At 45.6% G+C, this 18,886-nt stretch overlaps 1 long non-coding RNA gene across 1 annotated transcript; it reads left to right on the top strand.

Moving 5' to 3' along the window:
- Positions 1-14,613: 14,613 nt before the first annotated feature.
- Positions 14,614-18,433, top strand: LOC141737078 (uncharacterized). Its single transcript, XR_012585133.1, has 4 exons — positions 14,614-15,693; positions 16,015-16,119; positions 16,198-16,297; positions 17,406-18,433. It is a non-coding gene; the product is annotated as an uncharacterized LOC141737078 (long non-coding RNA).
- The last annotated feature ends 453 nt before the right edge of the window (positions 18,434-18,886 follow it).

The following is an 18,886-nucleotide window of genomic DNA, read 5'->3' as shown; positions in this document are numbered from 1 at the left end:
TATTGTGCGTTTTTTAGTCGGTTGTTCTTTATGTGAAGGCGTGTTGCTGCATATTGCCCTGTCTAGTGCTGTATCTTGCATTGTATTGCCCCATCATTCCGTTCACTGTTACTTTAGACGTTCTGGGATTGTAGCGATCTGTATTGTGCAGGTTTTATTGGTGGTTCTGTATTTGACCGTGTATTGCCTTGTTACCACCTTGTATTCTTGCATCTTGCATTGTATTGCCGTGTTATTGTTCTGAGTGCCATCTGATACATTTTGGTGTTGTACCACCCGGTGTTGTTATGTCGTCCATTGCATAGCTCTGTCGTTTCCTCGACTGCTGTCTGACGTATTTTGGCATTGCAGCGCACTGCATTGCGGGATACTTAATTGGTTGTTTATTTGACTCTGTATTTCACGGTACGCCCCTCTCTTTTGTTACTTCTTGCATTGTTTTGCTCTGTCTTGAGTGCCATCTCATTTATTTTTTGTGTTGTCCTGCACTGTATTGTGGTTTGTTTGTTTTAATGGGTTGTTATTTATTTGACTGCGTATTCCATTCTACTCTGTTGTGTACTGTTGCATCTCGGATTGTGTTGCCCCATAACTGTCTCGACCGCCACCTGAGACCGTGTGGGATTGTACAGCACCGTATTGTGGGGTTTTGATAGGTTGTTTTTTATATTGTTCTGTATTGCCTTGGAGTGCCCTGTATTGTGTTACATTGTGCGTTGTGTTGCCATGAAATTGTCTTAACTGTCCTTTTAGACTCTCTGGGATTGTACGGCACTCAACTGAGGGTGTTTTTGATCGGTTGTTCTATCTTTGACGACGTATTGCCTTGTACTGCCCTGTATTTTCCTAAAGTCTTGCGTTGTATTGCCCTCTCACCATGCCGCGAGCCATCTGATGTATTCTGGCATTGACAGGCACTGTATTGAGAGCTTCTTAGGCTGTTGTACTCTATTTGACCCTGTATTGCCTTGTACCGGCCTGTTTGGAGTTACGTCTTGAACTCTATTCCCCTGTAAGTGTCTTTACCGCCACCTGAGACTGTCTGGGATTGTACAGCACTGTATTTTGAGTTTTGTAATTAGTTCTTTATTTGATTGTGTATTTGCTTGTACTGCCCTGTATTCTGTTACGTATTGTATTTTATTGCTGTATCATTTTCTTCATCTTTTGTGACATTCTGTCATAGTACTACACTGTATCATGAATTTTGCGATGGGTTGCTCCTTATTTGACTGTGTATTAGCCTTGTACTGCCCTGTATAATGTTACATCTTGCATGTGGTAAAGTGCCATCACGTGCACAGGTGCCCTTGTGGAATCACTGTGTTTATGTTTCTAAATGCGCTTTGTTCTCTAACCATCTGTTTTCAGTGACTGGGACTTCTTCCCTCCATGGACGTGGGATTTAAGACCTCCAGCCGTCTGAAAGCTAAGTTGAGCGGCCAGAGCTGGGGAGGGCTTGGGAGGAGGGGAGAAGTTTGGGAGCTGCAGGGAGGCGTCTTAAAGTTAGAAAAGGGCAGAGGGCTGGAGCAGTCCCCTTTGGGCAGGTAAAGGGAGCGGGTTAGTCTTCAGCACGATGCTAGCATGAGCCGGGCAGGGCGGTTCCAGCCTGTGTCCATCGTGTTGTTTGTGTGGTGTGTTTTCTGTCCTTCCTTGGGTCTTGATGTTCTCTTTCCACTTGAGGAGCGTGGTCTGTACTTCAGGCACCATCCCTAGAGCCTTGAATGCCTGTACACATTGGCATTGCCCCAGTCAGGTGCTGCTTTTCTTGCATCATAAGCTTAAAGCGCGGCTGGGTCTTTAGAAACTCAGAAGTTTCTGGACGGTCCTCATTTACAGTGTTGTTCCTGGCTGCGGGAGCAGCTCTGTTCTCTAGCCATCCATTTTCAGTGACTGGGACTTCTTCCATGCATCCTTAAGTTCCTAGGTCTTGAAGACCGGCTTCCTGCGCATACATCTTCTCAGTCTGAGAGTCGCTTGTTGTCCCGGGCCATTACGTTGTCCTCATTTCCTGGTCTTTCCCTAGAGGCTTCTCATGTCACCGTCATGGGCCCACAGGTCTTCTTGCCTGACAATCACTTACGTCGGAGTGTCATCCTTCTTGCTGAGAGTTTTCTCTGATCTGTGAGGTGCATTGTTTGTAGTGTTGTGTGTAGTGTTGGTCTGTGCTTGTGTGTGGTGGGCTTGGAGCTGCTCTGCCCGGTCGCGTAGAGTCAGGGGTAGGGGGAAGAGCAGCAAGAGTCTATGGGTAATACGTTGATCTAATGATACTGTTGAGGCAAAGGTGGTACAGTCAACTCCCATCAAGTAGCCATCAGCAGGTGGTGTGGGCAGCTCTTTTATTAGGGTTTTTTTTTTTTTGGGATGAGCAGAGCTGTTCAGCAGTAGTGAAGCAGACTGCATCTCAAACCTGTTAAGGCTGCTTTGTGTGGGGTGTAATGTTTGTGGGTTTGTGTTTTTTGCTTTTTGTTTCTTTTTTTAATGGCAGGTTGTAGTGTTGCTCTGGATGGTAGTTGTAAATCAAAACAAGACTTTGTTGTGGGGTGGACGGTGTGTGTCACATGGGGTTCCCCCTAAAAGTGGAGGGAGAGCATCTAGGAAGAAGATGCAGAGCTGGTGGTCGGGGAGAGGCTCAGGGGAGGGGGTGATGTGCTGTGGGGCTTTGGCAATGGCCCCTGTTCCCAATGGGCTCCAGCTGGGGCTGAGGCAGCCCAGGTGGGACCCATGAGGTGAGCATGGGCTGGGCCAAGGGCTTAAAAAGAAAGGCTGCCCTGGGGATGGGTCTGCTTTGCCAAGGGCCTCTAACTTCTAAGGGGGCTGCCTGGGCACAGCTGCCTGCCAGCGCTGGCTGAGGAGTCAAATGAAGGGGGTTCTGAAAGGCAGGTGCCTCCAGCCAGGAACGGACGGTCCCCGCAGCGAGGAAGGATCCCTCCCGGCCATCCCTGACCGAGGGGACCACCAGCACAGAGCGCCGTGAGCTCGCTGCCTTTGTCGGCTGCGCGTGTGAGCTTCATGGGACAAGAGCGTCGAGGCACCCCCTGCCCGCTCCTAGGTGGGCAAGGGTCGTCAGGCTGACCGCACCACCGAGGACAAAGGGGCAGAGAGAGAAGCCTGTGAGCAGCGAAGGTCTCCCACACGTGCCAGGAGCTGCGGTGAGTCATGTGCCCTCTTGTGCATGTCCAGGCCTTTCCCTGCCATGCCTCTTCTGATCTCTGCCTGCCGCCTTGCTTGTCCCGGCTTCTGGCTCCTCAAAGCTTTTTGCTCTTCTGCTTAATGCCAGCATGTTCTTTCTCCCCTTCTCCATTTCCTTTCTGTGCCTCTGCCTTCCCAGCTCCCCATCCGCTCTTATTTTATTCTTCCCCCGCTGCCTTCTTTGCTATTGCTTGTGAAAATTGCATTTGTAGGTCTCCCTCTACCCAGCAACCTGTCTCTAATTCCAGTGACTCCCTCTGCTCCACCCCGCATCCCTCTTCCAGTGTCCTGTGGCTGTTGGTCCGACTCCAGCTCCTGCTATTTAAATGGCTGCCTACCTGTATGGCCAGTACCCCGTTCCTTTCCAAATCTTCTTTCTGTGTCTCCATTTACCCAGATTCCTGTCTGTGTTTTTTAATTCTTTTTGCCTGTGCTCTACTTTGTTACTTTTCCAATTTTGTTTCATTGTCTTTATTTATTCAGTTGTTTGAGCCTATTTTTTTTTTGCTCCCTGTTTTCTTAATCTGTTTGTTTTTTAAATTTTCTATCAACTTTTATCCAGTTTGCCATTTTCACCTTTTAATTTTTCCTGTCTTTTACCCCCTCGCTTTAAAAATTCTGTGTCTACTTTTATGAAGCTGCTAATACCAATTTTTTGTTTGTTCTGTATTGGTCTTTTACTCCTTTGCGTTTACACTTTTGTGTTTATTTTGCTCTTGCTATGTTTTTAATTTTTTTCTTTTCTTTCTGTCATCAGTCTTGCTTTTAAAAGGTTCTTTTTGTCCATTTTTATCTGGTGCACTGGGTATATTTTTAATTTTTTTCTTATTTCTTTAATGCAGAGGCTTTTTAAAATTTTCTTTCTACATCTCCGTTGCAGTTTGCTGTCCGTGTTTCCTAATTATTTTGTTTTGTTTCCCCAATCCCCATCACTTCTTAAGTTTTGGGGTTTTTTTGTCTTGTTTGTTGTCTTTATGGCTTATCTTTTCATTGCATCATTTCCTGTCTTTCCTTTCTGCTGTTGCATTTAAAATTGTCTTTCTACATCTGTCTTTGTTTGCCATCCCTATTTTGTAATATTCCTCTTTATTTACTCTACTGGCTACCGCTTTTTCAGTGTTCTTGCTATGTATACTTTTGTTCTCTTTGCTGTCATTTTAAAATTATTTATTGTCTTTCCTTAACACTGTTGCTTTTTAATTTTTGTTTCTACGTCTCCGATTTAGTTTGCCATTGTTATTCTGTAATTCGTTTCCTTGCGCCTTTAATCACGGACGCTTTTAAGATTTTCCGTTTACACTTATCTCCTTTGCTGTCTTTCTTTTTAATTGTTTCTTGTCTTTCCTTCGTGCCCTCTGTTTTTTGATTTTCTTTCTAAGTGTTTTGAGTTCGCCATTTCTATTCTTTAATTTTTTTTTCTTATTTTCTTAATTCCTGTGACTTATAAAATTTTATGTCTGAGCTCTTTCTCTCAGAAACCCGTCCTTGGCTGTGTTTGTGCCTCAGAGCCCTGTTATCACCCTCTGTGCCATCTAGGATGCTTCCATTTGGTCCCCAGCCTCCTGAGGACATCTGCACTCCGTTCCACCGCCCCCCTCCACTTTCCTCCTCGTGTCCCTGTACCTTCTTCCGTCCCTATGGCCCATTCAGGACCCTTCTCATCATGTCACAACAGCTATGGATGCCTCTGAGGTTACCCTTAGCACATATTCAGCTTTGTCGCGGACTTCGCGCACCCCTTTCCTTCCCTCGGAAGACTTCCCAAGTCCGTATATGTGACGTAGTGTCACAGCCCAAAGTTTTGCTTAGCGTAAGTACTTAGACCTGTGGAGCCTTGGGCTGCAATATAGAGTCATAGAATCGCTGAGGTTGGAAGCGACCTTTAAGATCATCAAGTCCAACCATTAACCTACCCTGACCAAAACCACCTCTAAACCATGTCCCTAAGTGAGGAGAAATAACTGGACTCCAGATGATCCAATGTGAATCAACAGAAGCCGTTTATTAAGCACAGATCATCATCTTTTATACCCTGTGTTGTAGCCGTACATGCCACTTGCTTATTTCTGATTAGCTAGTTACACTGTCCACACGCTGTCCATGAAGTTCATTCACAGATCAGATTGGTTACAAGAATTCACATAGTAAATTGCTTAGTCATTAGCACAACATGTTTTCTACCTTCTCAGTTCCCATTTTTCCCATGTACTAATTCCATCTTCTACCACCTGTTTTGCTCTTAATTTAATCTCTCATAGTAGGGAGGCTGGCTCACATGACCATTTTCTCTCAGATACGTTCCTACAATACCCCCTTTTTCTTCTTAAGCCAGCGAGACCTTATGCATGGCATTTTCTATCATGTCAGTCACTTTGCAGAGAACACACGAGGCTACCATAATCAATAATAATATAACCAACAGTAGCATGAGCCCTTGCTTTAGTAAGTCTGATAACCATCCCGTTATACCCCATGAGTTTAACCAATCATCGAAACCATTTTTAACCACTTTTAATTTGGACATGTTATCCTTCAGATCCCGTAACTGCTTATGAATGGATGATGAGTGGTCGGAAAGGTTCATACGATACATACCTTCAAAATCTTCACATCCATGACCCTGAGCTAACAGCAAAAAATCAATAGCCCCTCGATTTTGCAACACAGCATGCTGAATGCTATCAACATCAGTAAGCAAGCTAGATATGATTTCAGTTGTAAGGTTTATCTGTTTACTTGCCCAACGCCCTATCTTATTCAACATATTTAATGCCGTTGCTGTTCCTAGCGAGGGAAGAATACTTAGCCCTATTCTTTGTCCGAGATTCGAAAATGTTATATGATCGTCACAGGATGGAGTGAAGGTATGAACTGTTCTCTTGGCTCTGTGTTTACTGTGTGCTCTGCTCACTGTGTCTCTGGCCGTACGCAGGCCTCTGCTCGTAGATCTGCCATATCTCCCCCTTTTTTGTTTAATACCAGACCATTTATTAACAAGGTTGCCATGACTTGTGCTTCTACTCGTTGTGACGCTCCTAGCAGGTTATATACTAAACACAATTAAAAACAGAATCAAAAAGAACCCTGCTAAGGCAATAAATACCCAGATTCCTAAATTTAGCCCAGAAAGCCAGTTTCTTTGGATTTACCCATGAGAAATCCTTTTGTAATATTTCAAATACATTGCAGTTCATTAAGTCTTGAATCTTTAGTATTTGAGCTTTTTAGCTGATCATGTAAAGGACGAATATTTTGTTGCAACGACATGTCAAAAGCACCTTGGAGATGGTGTTTAACCATTTCTCAGCCATGTAGCAACATATTCCAGGGGAGAGATGTAACACAAAGTCTGCGAGGGTTGTACTCCCAATCACAATACAGAGAAAGACATGTTTTTAATGCATTTTGCCAGTTCCCTATCCATATTACTGCTGTTTTATACCTTACTCGCGTTAAATTTACACAATAAGATTGATTATATTCTCGTATACTTGCATTTTGAGCCAAAGCAAACATACGGATGAGAAGTACAAATCATTACAGAATTGTCTTGCTCACAACTTCTATTTGTTGCAGTATTATCTGTGGTTAGCATGCACCCCAATTTAAGGTGCTTATAATACACCTTCGGTTGTTCAGGCCATTCAATAGTTCTTACAAAATGTCGATCTACTGCTGTGGATAACAAAGAAGACATGTTTAGAAAATTAAAAACATGAGTTTCTTTATACAGTCACTCTTGAGGTGTCATACCTATGGGATTCCCCCTTTTTTGTTTAGCAAGCATGGTTTTTAAAGTATGATGCATATGCTCCACAATTGCTTGCCCAGTCGGGGAATGAGGAATACTGGTGACACATTTAATACCCCATATCTGTAAAAAAAAAAAAAAAAAAAAGACCTGTACTGTAGCGGACACATAAGCTGGTTCATTATCAGTTTTTGTAGTTTTCGGTACTCCCATGACTGCAATGCATTGCAACCAATGTCGAATAACATCACAAGCCTTCTCTCCTGTATGAGCAGTAGCTACAATAAAGTGAGAAAACGAATCAACTGAAACATGTCCAAATTCCATAATGCGCATAACATCGGATTACCAAAGTTCATCAGGTGTAAACGGGTTAACACCCGCAAATGATAACAGAGGACCCAGTTGCTGACAATTGGCAAAAATACCCACTCTAATGCAAATGCAGTCAGGCTCTTTGCGAGTGCATCATCCCACTGTCCTATCAGGGCATAAAGTTGAAATTCTCGTAGGAAGGTGTTCAATGCATCTTGCAGCAGTAGTAGACTATATCTTATCTTGCAACATACTGTAATGCCTTCAGAGCTGTTGGGGTTAATGAACATAGAACTTATGGGGGGGGGGGGGGGGGGGGCAGACACAGTGCTTCAGGGTATCCCCTGTACCTTCAAAGTGTGCTCATGTCTCTCTGCCCCTCTCTGACCTGAGACAGCCTCCTTATATCCTGCACTGGATTGAGTGGAGAAGTACAGGCTAGAGTCGTTGCATGCATGGCCAGTGCACGCAGCGAGTCCCACCAGACTCTCCTGCGCTGGATCGAGTAGAAAAGTACAGGCCAGAGTCGCTGCACACGTGGCCAGTGTATGCAGCGAGTCTCACCAAACTCATGATCCAGCTTTGCTAACAGCAGCTGTCTGATACGTGACTACATTGTTGTAATCCCTTCTTGTTATCTTCTTCTGTGAAGCTCGGGTTCTCATGGATACACACATAGTTTTTAGAGCAACATATTCTACAACTCGTACAAGGGTATGATGCAAAGCGGCATTTACAGCTGATCGTATAATGCTTATTAAACACGGCAAACAGCATACTAAACATAACAGACAAATTCCTTCCACACAGGCGATGAGTATAATTTGCTTCAACCAACCCCATCCCCAAGTCCATCCAGCAAAGAGATTTCACCCAGTGGTCTCCACAAGTTGCTGGTTCGGTCGGTGCAGTTCCTGCAGCTGGGCATGGATGGATTTGGAGTGGTCACTTAGATTCATACAATACAATCCTTTAAAATCTTGACAACCATGTCTGTGAGCTGAAAGCAAAAAATCAGTAGCAGTTCTGTTTTGCAACATCGCATATCGAATACTATCTACATCTAGCAATAACTCAGAAATAGCGGTACAATAGCATTGTTAAACTTATCCTTGGCAGCAAGAGAGTCCTTGTTAGCAAGAATCCTTGGCAGCAAAAGAGTCCTTATTAGCTAGAGAGCATGCGGACTCCCTGTTCTTGCTGGTACTGTGCTTTGATCTTCTTCCACAACAGGCCAAGATTCTCAAGCAGCTAGATAAGGTGTCTGTGAGTCCATTACAGGCTTATGTCATCCAAATGTTTTTCTTGCCAGCACCCGAGACTGAATAACAATTGGTGTGATATATGTGTTTTCCAGCACCCAGGTGCGAGTCCCTTGAGTGTATTTACAATCATCCTCGCCGATTTTCCATTGCTTTCCCATATTCCACCCCCTTGCTCAAGAGACCGCTTCTGCTGGGGTTCATTTTAGTCTCGCAGGGTATAACACAGAGCAATCTACTAAGGCACGCAATAACATATACACATATAGGAAAAAACCAAAACCATATCTCTATGGTACTGCTTTGAATCAGGTGTCCTATTTCTCTTTTTCTGATGCTTTCTCGTAATGCTTATGGCATACTTTTGTGCTAACATGGCACATTTCCCATCTAATTGTTCCTGTTTGGTTTCTTTTTTTTTTTTTTCTCTTTTTCATTTTTTTCTTTTTTTTCTTTCTCTTTTTTTTTTTTTTTCATCACTTACGACTGACATAAAAGTCTGCCTTTGCAACAAGAGCTCAGTTTCTCATTTTTCCTTAAGTTTCTCATTTTCCTACAGAGCATCCTATAGATTTTGGCTCAACTCCTTTTCCCAATCAACCATGACCTTATAGACAAACAACAAACAACCAGCGATACGCCCTGCATGGACGAGCCGTTCCCGAGACCGTAAACGTGTCGGCTCGTGAAAACTCCCCCAATATTTCAGGACTTCCATCGGTTCTACAGCCCATCCTGGTGTATCTGCCTGGGGCGCGCTCGCCTTACGTCTAAACATTGTGTATACACAAACTTCTTCACTTGACGGAGTGTCAGCCCTAGTTGCATACGAGAACAGTACCACACCGGGCAGAACGCCTGCTCCAGTGGAGTCACCTAACGACACTGCACACAACAAAAAGCAAACAGTAGCACACATGCTGATCAGCAGGTATAAGCCGGCGCCCACACACACTTACACAGAGACATACAAAGACAGCACTTTTATCTCAGGGAGACGACTGGGGAGGGGAGGGGGTGAGGTGGGCAATGTCAGGAGCAAACAGCTCCGGCTCTGTCCTTCTCTGCTGACATTCTGCCTCCTCCATCGGCCTCAGGTGGAGCAGAGGGGATCAGCAGGGGATTGTCGCAGACCTTCGGACCTGGCCTGTTCGATCCCCCTCCCGTGGGTTGTAATGCTGCAAAAGCCCCGGCTGCTGTGGCTCGCATGGTAGCCTCATGTGTTCTCCGCAAAGTGACTGACATGATAGAAAATGCCATGCATAAGGTCTGGCTGGCTCAAGAAGAAAAAGGGGGTATTGTAGGAATGTGTCTGAGAGAAAATGGTCACGTGAGCCAGCCTCCCTACTGTGAGAGATTAGATTAAGGGCAAAACAGGTGGTAGAAGATGGAATTAGTACATGGGGAAAAACAGGAACTGAGAAGGTAGAAAACATGTTGTGCTAATGACTAAGCAATTTACTATGCGAATTCTTGTAACCAATCTGATGTGTGAATGAACTGCATGGACAGTGCGTGAACAGAGACTGTAAGCCAATCCTATAGCTGCCGCTAGCGCGTGCTCTTATTGCCTGACTATATCTACTCTGTGAAAACTTGAATAAAGGGAGAACGATCATACTCATATTGAGATTCCATCGTTACTCCGGGTCCGTCTCCCACTCCGACAATGGCCATTTTCTCTCAGATACATTCCTACACCTAAGTACCACATCTACCCTTTTTTTTAAAACACCTCCAGGGATGGTGAATCCACCACCTCCCTGGCCAGCCTATTCCAATGTTTAATAACCCTTTTAGTGAAAAAATATTTCCTAATATGCAATCTAAACCTCCCCTGACATAACTTGAACCCGTTTCCTCTCATCCTATCACTTGTCACCAGGGAGAAGAGGTCAGCCCCCATCTCTCTACAACCTCCTTTCAGGTAGTTGTAGAGGGTGATAAGGTCTCCCCTCAGCCTCCTCTTCTCCAGGCTAAACAACCCCAGCTCCCTCAGTCGTTCCTCATAAGATTTGTCCTCCGGCCCCCTCACCAGCTTTGTAGCCCTTCTCTGGACACGCCCCAACACCTCACTGTCCTTCTTTTAGTGAGGGGCCCAAAACTGAAGGCAGTACTCGAGGTGGGGCCTCACCAGTGCCGACTAAATGGGGACGATCACTTCCCTAGTCTGGCTCACCACACTATTCCTGATACAGGCTAGGATGCTGTTGGCCTTCTTGGCCACCTGGGCACGCTGCTGGCTCATATTCAGCTGGCTGTCCACCAACACCCCCAGGTCCTTTTCTGCCGGGCAGCTTTCAAGCCACTCAGCCACAATCCTGTAGCGCTGCATGGGGTTGTTGTGACCAAAGTGCAGGACCCGGCCCTTGGCCTTGTTGAACATCATACCACTGGCCTTAGCCCATCGGTCCAGCCTGTCCAGATCCCTCTGCAGAGCCAACCTACCCTCAAGCAGATCAACACACCCGCCTAGTTTAGTGTGTATGTAATCTAGCAGCATATCAGACTTTGGCTGAGCTCCTCCCTAGTCCAAGAAGGGTGCATAGTAGTTGTGTTTGAATTTGATATATTGGAACTTAACTAACACAATGAAACTGTATAAGTAATATTGATGAAGAGCATATGCTTAACGTTACAAATTTGAGTGACCGTTACGATCAAAGGAAAGGGAACTCTAATTCTCGGAAACGAAGAAAGGGACCTTACTCTCCTGAGTCAGCAGAAGGCTGAGATACAGCTGTGAGATGGGACAGAGATCAGAAAACCGAGTGAGAAGGTCAAAGCACTTGCATCAAAACTCCAGTCATCGAAGAGGACATGTAAGGGCTGAACAATTCAATTGGAGAAGAGACACGCGCTTGTCACGTGAACACGGGCAGGAATAGCTTATGTCATAGATGGTGAGGCTTCATAAAGCACAGGAAAAGCATCGAGGGGGTCCCTCAGCTCGAGCCGTATTAAAGCAAGTCTGTGACAGAATTTGTTGCCGAACTGTTCTTTACAGTCGGAGGCTAAGACTGGATCCAGCCGCACCTAGACTCCTCCCTGAGAAGGAGTTTCGGAAGCAAGGCCTTCCAGTCTGAATGTCACTGCTCGGCAGGAGGGTCTTCTCGGCTGTTCTTCAACACCCAACGCTGTTCTTCTGTCCTCTCCTCCTTATAGCTGTGCAGCTATTAGTTCCCTGGCCTCCAAGGCAACGTTTACTCAGCCTGGATCCCCTCCAGATTTAATCATCACGTTCCCTGTCGCTTTTCTGTCTCTCTGGTTCCGTCGGGACTTTTCTTCTCCCAGTCACGATGCCCCTCAGGAGCTTCCCAGCAACTGGCATGCATCTCATAGCATTTTCGGTGGGTCCGTCTTTGAGATGTAGTGCACTCATTTGTTTCTCTGTGCTACCTAGGATTCCCGTATTTCGTCTCCAGCCACCCGGGAACACCTGTACTCCCCTCAGACGATCATCCAAGTTCCTCCTAGTCCTCCCCTCAGCCTTCTTTTGTCTATCAGCACCCCTCGATGCCCCTTTTTTCACCCTCACCAAGCCTCCCGAGACCTTTCTGGAACTCCACAGCTCCTCATAGCATTTTATCTCCCTTTCCGTCTCTCTTGTTCTATCAGAGCCTCCCGTGTTTCTTTGCTACGTGGCACCCCTTCATCTTTCTTTCCACCATCAAGGGCATCTCCACGGAGTACCGCTTCCACTCCTTCATCTGTAGTTTGTCCATACCCCTTCCTGAGGCTCCTAAAGCCTTGCTGCATGTCCGAGCCTTTTTTTCCTACCCTACCCCCTCAAGAACGCCTCCGCTTTTTAAAGCCTTGTCTTCCGAGTCCTTTCTTATACCCCACAGCACTTCAGCTCCCTTTTGATTTTGTTCTTTTTGTGCTCTCCAGAGCACCCTTAACAACTTCTTTGATGTTTAGGATGCCTTTATTCTGTCCCCTGACGTCATCTGTACTTGGTCAAAATTCCCTTCGGAGTTCTGTCTTGTTATCTGTGAGGCTTATTCAGTCTCTCGGGTGGGGACTCGTCCGCTACCATCGCCGAGCTCTCGTAAGACATTCCTGTCCTGGTTTGAGGTAAAACAGAATCAATTTTCTGATTTGTAATTTTACTTTTTAGCTGGGCCTCTTCTAACTGACTGAAGTCTGAAATTGACAGAATATTGTTCAGCAACTGTTTACTCTCAGAGTGATAAGTCCCGATTGGGCTCCCCGGTTCAAGAGGGACAGGGAACTGCTGGAAAGGGTGCAGCAGAGAGCTACAAAGATGATTAGGGGACTGGAACACCTCTCTTATGAGGAAAGGCTGAGGGATTTGGGTCTCTTCAGTCTGGAAAAAAGACGTCTGAGGGGTGACCTTATCAACACTTATAAATACTTAAAGGGTGGGTGTCAGGAGGATGGGGCCAGGCTCTTTTCAGTGGTGCCCGGGGACAGGACAAGAGGCAATGGGCACAAACTTGAACATAGGAAGTTCCACCTAAACATGAGGAGGAACTTCTTTACCCTGAGGGTGGCAGAGCACTGCAACAGGCTGCCCAGAGAGGTGGTGGAGTCTCCAACTCTGGAGCCATTCAAAACCCACCTGGACATGTTCCTGTGTAACCTGCTCTAGGTGACCCTGCTCTGGCAGGGGGGTTGGACTAGATGATCTCCAGAGGTCCCTTCCAACCCTATGATTCTATGATTCTATGATTATACCAAGGAATGGTATGCACAAAAGCTCTTGCTTAGACTTATTGCTGTAACAACCAAGGTCAGCTAACTCTGGTGCTTGCCCCATTAGAGGGTCAGAAGCAGAGAAGCGTAGAGGGGTCACACCTGCAGGGAGAAGCAGATGGGACAGGTGACCCAAAACTGACCAACAGAGTATTCCATCCCATCTGCATCACACTCAGTATAAAAGTTGAGGGATCAAAAGGGCAAGAGGGTTCTGGGTCGCTTTTTCTTTAATGGCTGACATCTGAAGAGGACACTGTTTGTCTGCCTTTGATCCCGATCCGAGCACTCCTGACTGTAGTTCTGGAATTCAGCTCCTGTCCGTCACTAGACTCCAGTCTGGGACTTACCCTGTGTCTGCTGGTGACGTGATCGTCATCCTGGGAGCTGGATATGGTTTTATATATATACAATACTTTCTTCTTTAATGAAAATAATATTAAATAAGAGAATAGTAAATAATAACCGAACAATAAAAATTGAAGTAGTTTAGTTCTTTTTCTAAACTCATAAGTCTCCTAATTCTTCCTCTCCTTTCTGAGGAGGGGGGGGGAAGGGCCATCTGTTGTTCTGATTGGCCAATCTGGACAAAATCGCGACAATCCCTTAAGCACTAGAACCTCATTTTAGCTCTGAAGCGCACTCTGCACCCCTTTTTTCCCCTTCAGAACCTTTCCCAAGTTTGCAACGGTTAACGCCATCAGTCTTCCTATTCTTTCTTGCTTTTGGTGCGCCTGAAGTCGGTCCCCTGAGGACAATCGTACTTTGCTCGATTCCCTGTTGATCTCATCGCATCCCAAGATATATTTAGTTTCTCTGGCTCCTTCAGGACCTCTCTAATCTATGCAATAACACATCTTTTTCTGTGAGAACCTTTTCCAAACTCATCTATGTGGTCTAGAGCCTTGTGTTTGGTTTCTGTGTTATAATATTTTTCTACTTTGTATTGGGTTTCCTAAAAATGTCCACCATAGTCTCAGGTCTCCTCTTAGCCTTCATCTACTTCAATCCATATGTCCACTATGATGATTTTTGCTGCCTTTTACAATTTGTTTTTCTTCTAGCTACTTAGATGTTAATTAGGGTGTTTTATGCAGGTTCAGGAAATACGTCACTTGTATTTCCATACTTTTTTGTTGCTTTCTGTATGTTGGGACTCAAGTAGCGCTGTTGAGTAAAAAGTCAAAAAGATCATCAACATGACTTGAAATTGCCAGCAATTTACAGTAAATACCTTATTTCACAGAGGAAAATGTTTTTGAGACGGTTTTCTTACAGAATCTGATTCTGTTACTCACTCCCATCCAAGAAGGGCTTGCTGGCAGAAGTTCAGTAGTGCACACAGTCTCGCTAGAAATAAGGAATGACCCCACAGTAATATATTGGTTTTGGGTTTGTATTTTTTCTCTTGAAGGACACTTAAGTATGTAAGTTTTAATAATAATGTTATCATTTCATTGAATAAGCTACTTTGCTATAGAGATTAGTCTGACATTTATTTTTTTTCTATCTACATTCCGTAAAAAAATAATTTAATTGCTTACCTGGACATATCATTGATGTAATAGATGTAGCTGCAGAGGACAAGCAGATAATGTTTTTTCTAGCAAGGGTTACTCTTCAGTACTTTGTAGTTCATAAACTTAAAGCAAATAACAACACCTACTGCACCTTCAGCTGCTTTTATGCTTCTGGGGGTTGGCCCCACCCTTTACCCAGGGGATTGTGGGAAAGATGGTGGGCGGGGCCTCAGGGCCGCAGGCGGGGCCCGGGGTATATGAGCCACAGCTTCAGGTCAGGAGCTCATTCTGGTGCTGGGCTTTTCCACGGTTAGAGCTCTGATGTTTCTTAAGCGTTGTTTTAGAGCTTGTGCAGCTGTTTGGGAAGGCTTGTTTTAGTGTTTAAACTAGTATAGGTAAGACGTCAGAGGTAAGATTTTTCAATGTAAGGGTGGTTGCCATAGAAAGTGGAGATGTATGTTTGTTTTTTTTTTTTTCCCCATATATTTAGTTTTATAGGGAGCATTTAGTTTGTTTAAATGGTTTAATAGTATGTGTTCTTTTTTTGCTTATGGCAGGTGGTGTGTTTTATTGTAATTTCTGACTCCATTGAAGATAGAACTTTGTACTCTTTTCTAATTTTGATGTACACTATGTTAGTTGGTGTTTTTGTTAGTCTCAATCAGATGCGTTATGAGATATTGGAGCAGGATTTAGCGTGACTGTCTTGTATGTATCCATATATTGAGTTTATCTGTTTTGAGAAAGCAACAGGGTCATAACAGCAGGGGTGGCTCACCGTTTTCTTCCAGACCATGTAGGGTATCACAGTGGCCCTGAAGCTTTTGCGGTTTGCAGGCGGTTACCGGTAGGTTCTGTAACAGTTTTCCAGGTCTGTAGCAGAGCCCGGAGTCTCTGTGAAGGCAGAAGACAGGAGGTGTCTGCCAAACACAGGGTAGGGCTCAGAAGAGCAGGTCCTGAGGAGCAGTTGGAAAATAAGGGGCAGGAGTTGTGGGGGAGCAGTAAGCCTCCTTCCCTGATGGTTCAGGAGAAGGGGGGGAGTTTCTAAAGTTTTGGCATTAGGGGATGGCTAGGAAAGGGAGGTGGGTTCACGCATTTTTCTTGGACAAGTTTTGTCATTGGGTTTGGTTGTTGATGGTGTCTGGTCTGCTATAGGCTTTCGCATTTGAGGTGAGCTGGATAGTATCGAGGAGGAGCACAGGACTGGTGGTTTGGCAGAAGTGAAGTACAAATGTTGTGTTTCTTGGTTTCTTAGGTGCCGTGAATAACTGTCGCTGCAGCATCCGACTCTGGAATCGGTGCGGAGGAGGCAATCAGACTGCACCAGCGTTCAGGAGGCTCGAGGGGTTTTGTGGAGGAGGTCGTCGTCTCTTCTCAGGATGCTTATTGCTGGTGTTGTAGCTGCTTTTGGGATTATTTTTTTCTTTTCCTTTTGCAGAGGAAGAGGAGTAAGCCGGTGACCGCAAGAACGTATCGGATGGTTGTGTTTTGTGGACTACGTCAAGGATGGAATCAGATGGTAGCCCTCCAAAAGCTAAGTTGAGAGACCAGCACCGGAAAGGGGCGGAGGCTGACAATTGTGTAATGGGGTCTTTGACGTTAGCGTAGCGGGGAGGGCTGTCCCGGGGCACAGTCTCCTTTGGGCAGGTAAACGATGTACCTTACTGTCCAGTATTATATTAACACATCCTGGGCAGGGCAGTTCCAGCTTGTGTGTGTTGCCATGTCGATTGTGTTGTCTGTGTTTTGCATTCTAGACCTTTTCTTGGGTCTCGAGATCATCTTTAAGCTCCAGGAGCATGGAATGTGCATCGGGTACCATCATTATGGTGTCAAACGCCTGCACCCATGGGCATAGCACCAACCGTCTGCCTCTCTTGTTGCATTAGAATCTTAAAGCGTGCATCGGTCTTGCGTCTTGGAACTTTCCGGACGGTCCACTTTAGCAACTGGGGCTTCTTCCCTGTGTCGTTATGTTCTTAGGTCTTGAAGCTAGGCTTCCTGCATGTCCGTCTTGTCAGGCTCGACAGTCCCTTCTCAGGAACTGTGAAGTTCTACACTTCGTTTCAGGGGGTTCTGTGGAGCCTCTTCACATCGTCACCATCACAGTGCCACAGGTCGTCTTGCCCGACGGTGGCTTTGGTCCCGGTGTCATCCTTCTTGCTGAGAGTTTTCTCTCATCCTTGAGGCGTGTCATTCGTGGTGTTCTGTGTAGTGTCAGTCTGTGTGTGTTTGGCTCGGGGCTGCCCTGCCCGGGCGTGTAGTGTACAGGGTAGGCAGAATCACGATGAGAGTCTGTAGTGAATATGAGGATCTGCAACCCAGGCAAAGGTTGCATAGTTATCTCTAATCGATTAGCTCTCGAGAGGCTGCGTGGACGGGTGTTTCATTAGCGGGCGCTGGCATAAGCAGAGCCAAGTCGGAGAGGGTGTTTGCGGCTAGTGAAATGGACAGTATCTCAAAGATGTTCAGGCTGCTTTGTGTGGGGTGTAATGTTTGCAGGCTTCTCTCTTTTGGATGACAGGCTGTAGTTGGACTTATGTGAACAGGGTTCCTAAGTAGAAAGGAGACCTTTGGAATAAAGCTACTGCTCTGCATCAGGGTAATGTTTGATGTTGGTGTGTTGTTTTTTTTTTTTTTTTTCAGATGCGGAGAGATGAGATGGACAGGGATACGCAGGGGAGCCGACGGGAGCACAGGACAAAGGTAGCTTAGCCTGAGGTATTAAAGGGAAGATGTGACCGGCGGCTCCATGAATACATTTGGCCACTTTTTTTCATGTGAATGTGAGGTTACGTAGCCATGCGTGGAAGTGCTGGACTGAGGTTCAACAGAACCAGTGTTGTTTTCAGTCACTTTGCTTTGCAGGTAAGTCTCTTCCAATGAACTGAACTCTCTGAAAACAGTAACGTATTTTTCAGGTAGTATCTGCCTTCAGAGTGCCAAGACCTTATATTTACACTTAATGCCAAGGGATGCCGTGCAGAGAGGCTCTTGCTTATACTTATTCCTATAACAGCACAGTGCAGCTAACTTTTATATATGCCCCGTCGGAAGCAGAAAAGCGTAGAGGGATCGCACCCACGGTGAAGAGAAGACAGGACCGGTGACCCGAACCTGACCGATGGGGTATTGCATCCCATCATCATCACGCTCTGTATAAAAGCAGTGGGATCGAAGGGGTCGGTACCTGTTGTCTGGCCTTTGAGGATTCCTCTGTCTGTTCATTGTCCTTTGACCCCCATCTGTGCATTTATGCAACCGGGTCTGGAATCCGGTTCCAGTCTGTCACCGAGTGCTGTCCCGGACTTTCCCCGTGCCTGCCAGTGAAGCAGTGGTCATCCTGGGAGTTACGTATCGGGTTGTGTATGTCCTGTATGCATTTAATTATTTTCTTGTTACTGTTGTCTTTTCTTGGTATTATTTTGCTGTTAAGATTTCATTACAGTTCAGTTTATCTTTCAGTCCCTAAGTCTCGCTCTCTTCTCTCCTGCATCAGGAGAGAAGTTAAAAGGGAGCACGTGTCACTTGTTTTACTGCGCGGCCTAAGGCACAACAGCAAGGACGGACAGGGCACGGGAGCAGACTCGGCCGAGGAGAGCGGCGGCCCCAAGCCTTGGTTCTTTCTCAGCCACTGCATTACAGACAGCGTACAAGCTCCTGCTTGCGCTCTGTCTGCCGGTCCGATCCAGAACACAGTTCTGGCAGAAGTCACGTTATGTGCATTGTCTTGCTAGAAATGCTGTATGACGCGTTGTGGGGTTTCTTTTACGAGGAAACTAAAGGACATTGAGTCTTGATTTAAAAATATTGTTATTATGCTTAATGATCTTCTTGCCTATTTAGGTCAGGATGACGTCTTTCTCTTTATGTCTATGCCCTGCAAAAGATTAATTAAGTTTACTTACCTACTGGGCCCCATTGCTGACACAATTGATGTAGTTGTAATAAAAGAGGACGTATTGTCATTTCCTCTAAGGGTCGCTTTCTCCGTTTTGGTGTTTCGCATGCTGTACTTCTCAGGCCTGTGAGGAAAGGAGCAGCTGCTCCTCTGGCACGCTCTATGCCTTGTTGCCCCAGCCCCTTTACCAGGTGCTGGTGGGAAGGGCGGTGGGCAGGGCCCGGGG

The sequence above is a fragment of the Larus michahellis genome, unplaced genomic scaffold (genome assembly GCF_964199755.1).
Source record: "Larus michahellis unplaced genomic scaffold, bLarMic1.1 SCAFFOLD_49, whole genome shotgun sequence".
Taxonomy (NCBI): domain Eukaryota; kingdom Metazoa; phylum Chordata; class Aves; order Charadriiformes; family Laridae; genus Larus; species Larus michahellis.
The sequence above is the reverse complement of the archived record's forward strand: the minus strand, read 5'-3'. Positions and strand labels throughout refer to the sequence as shown.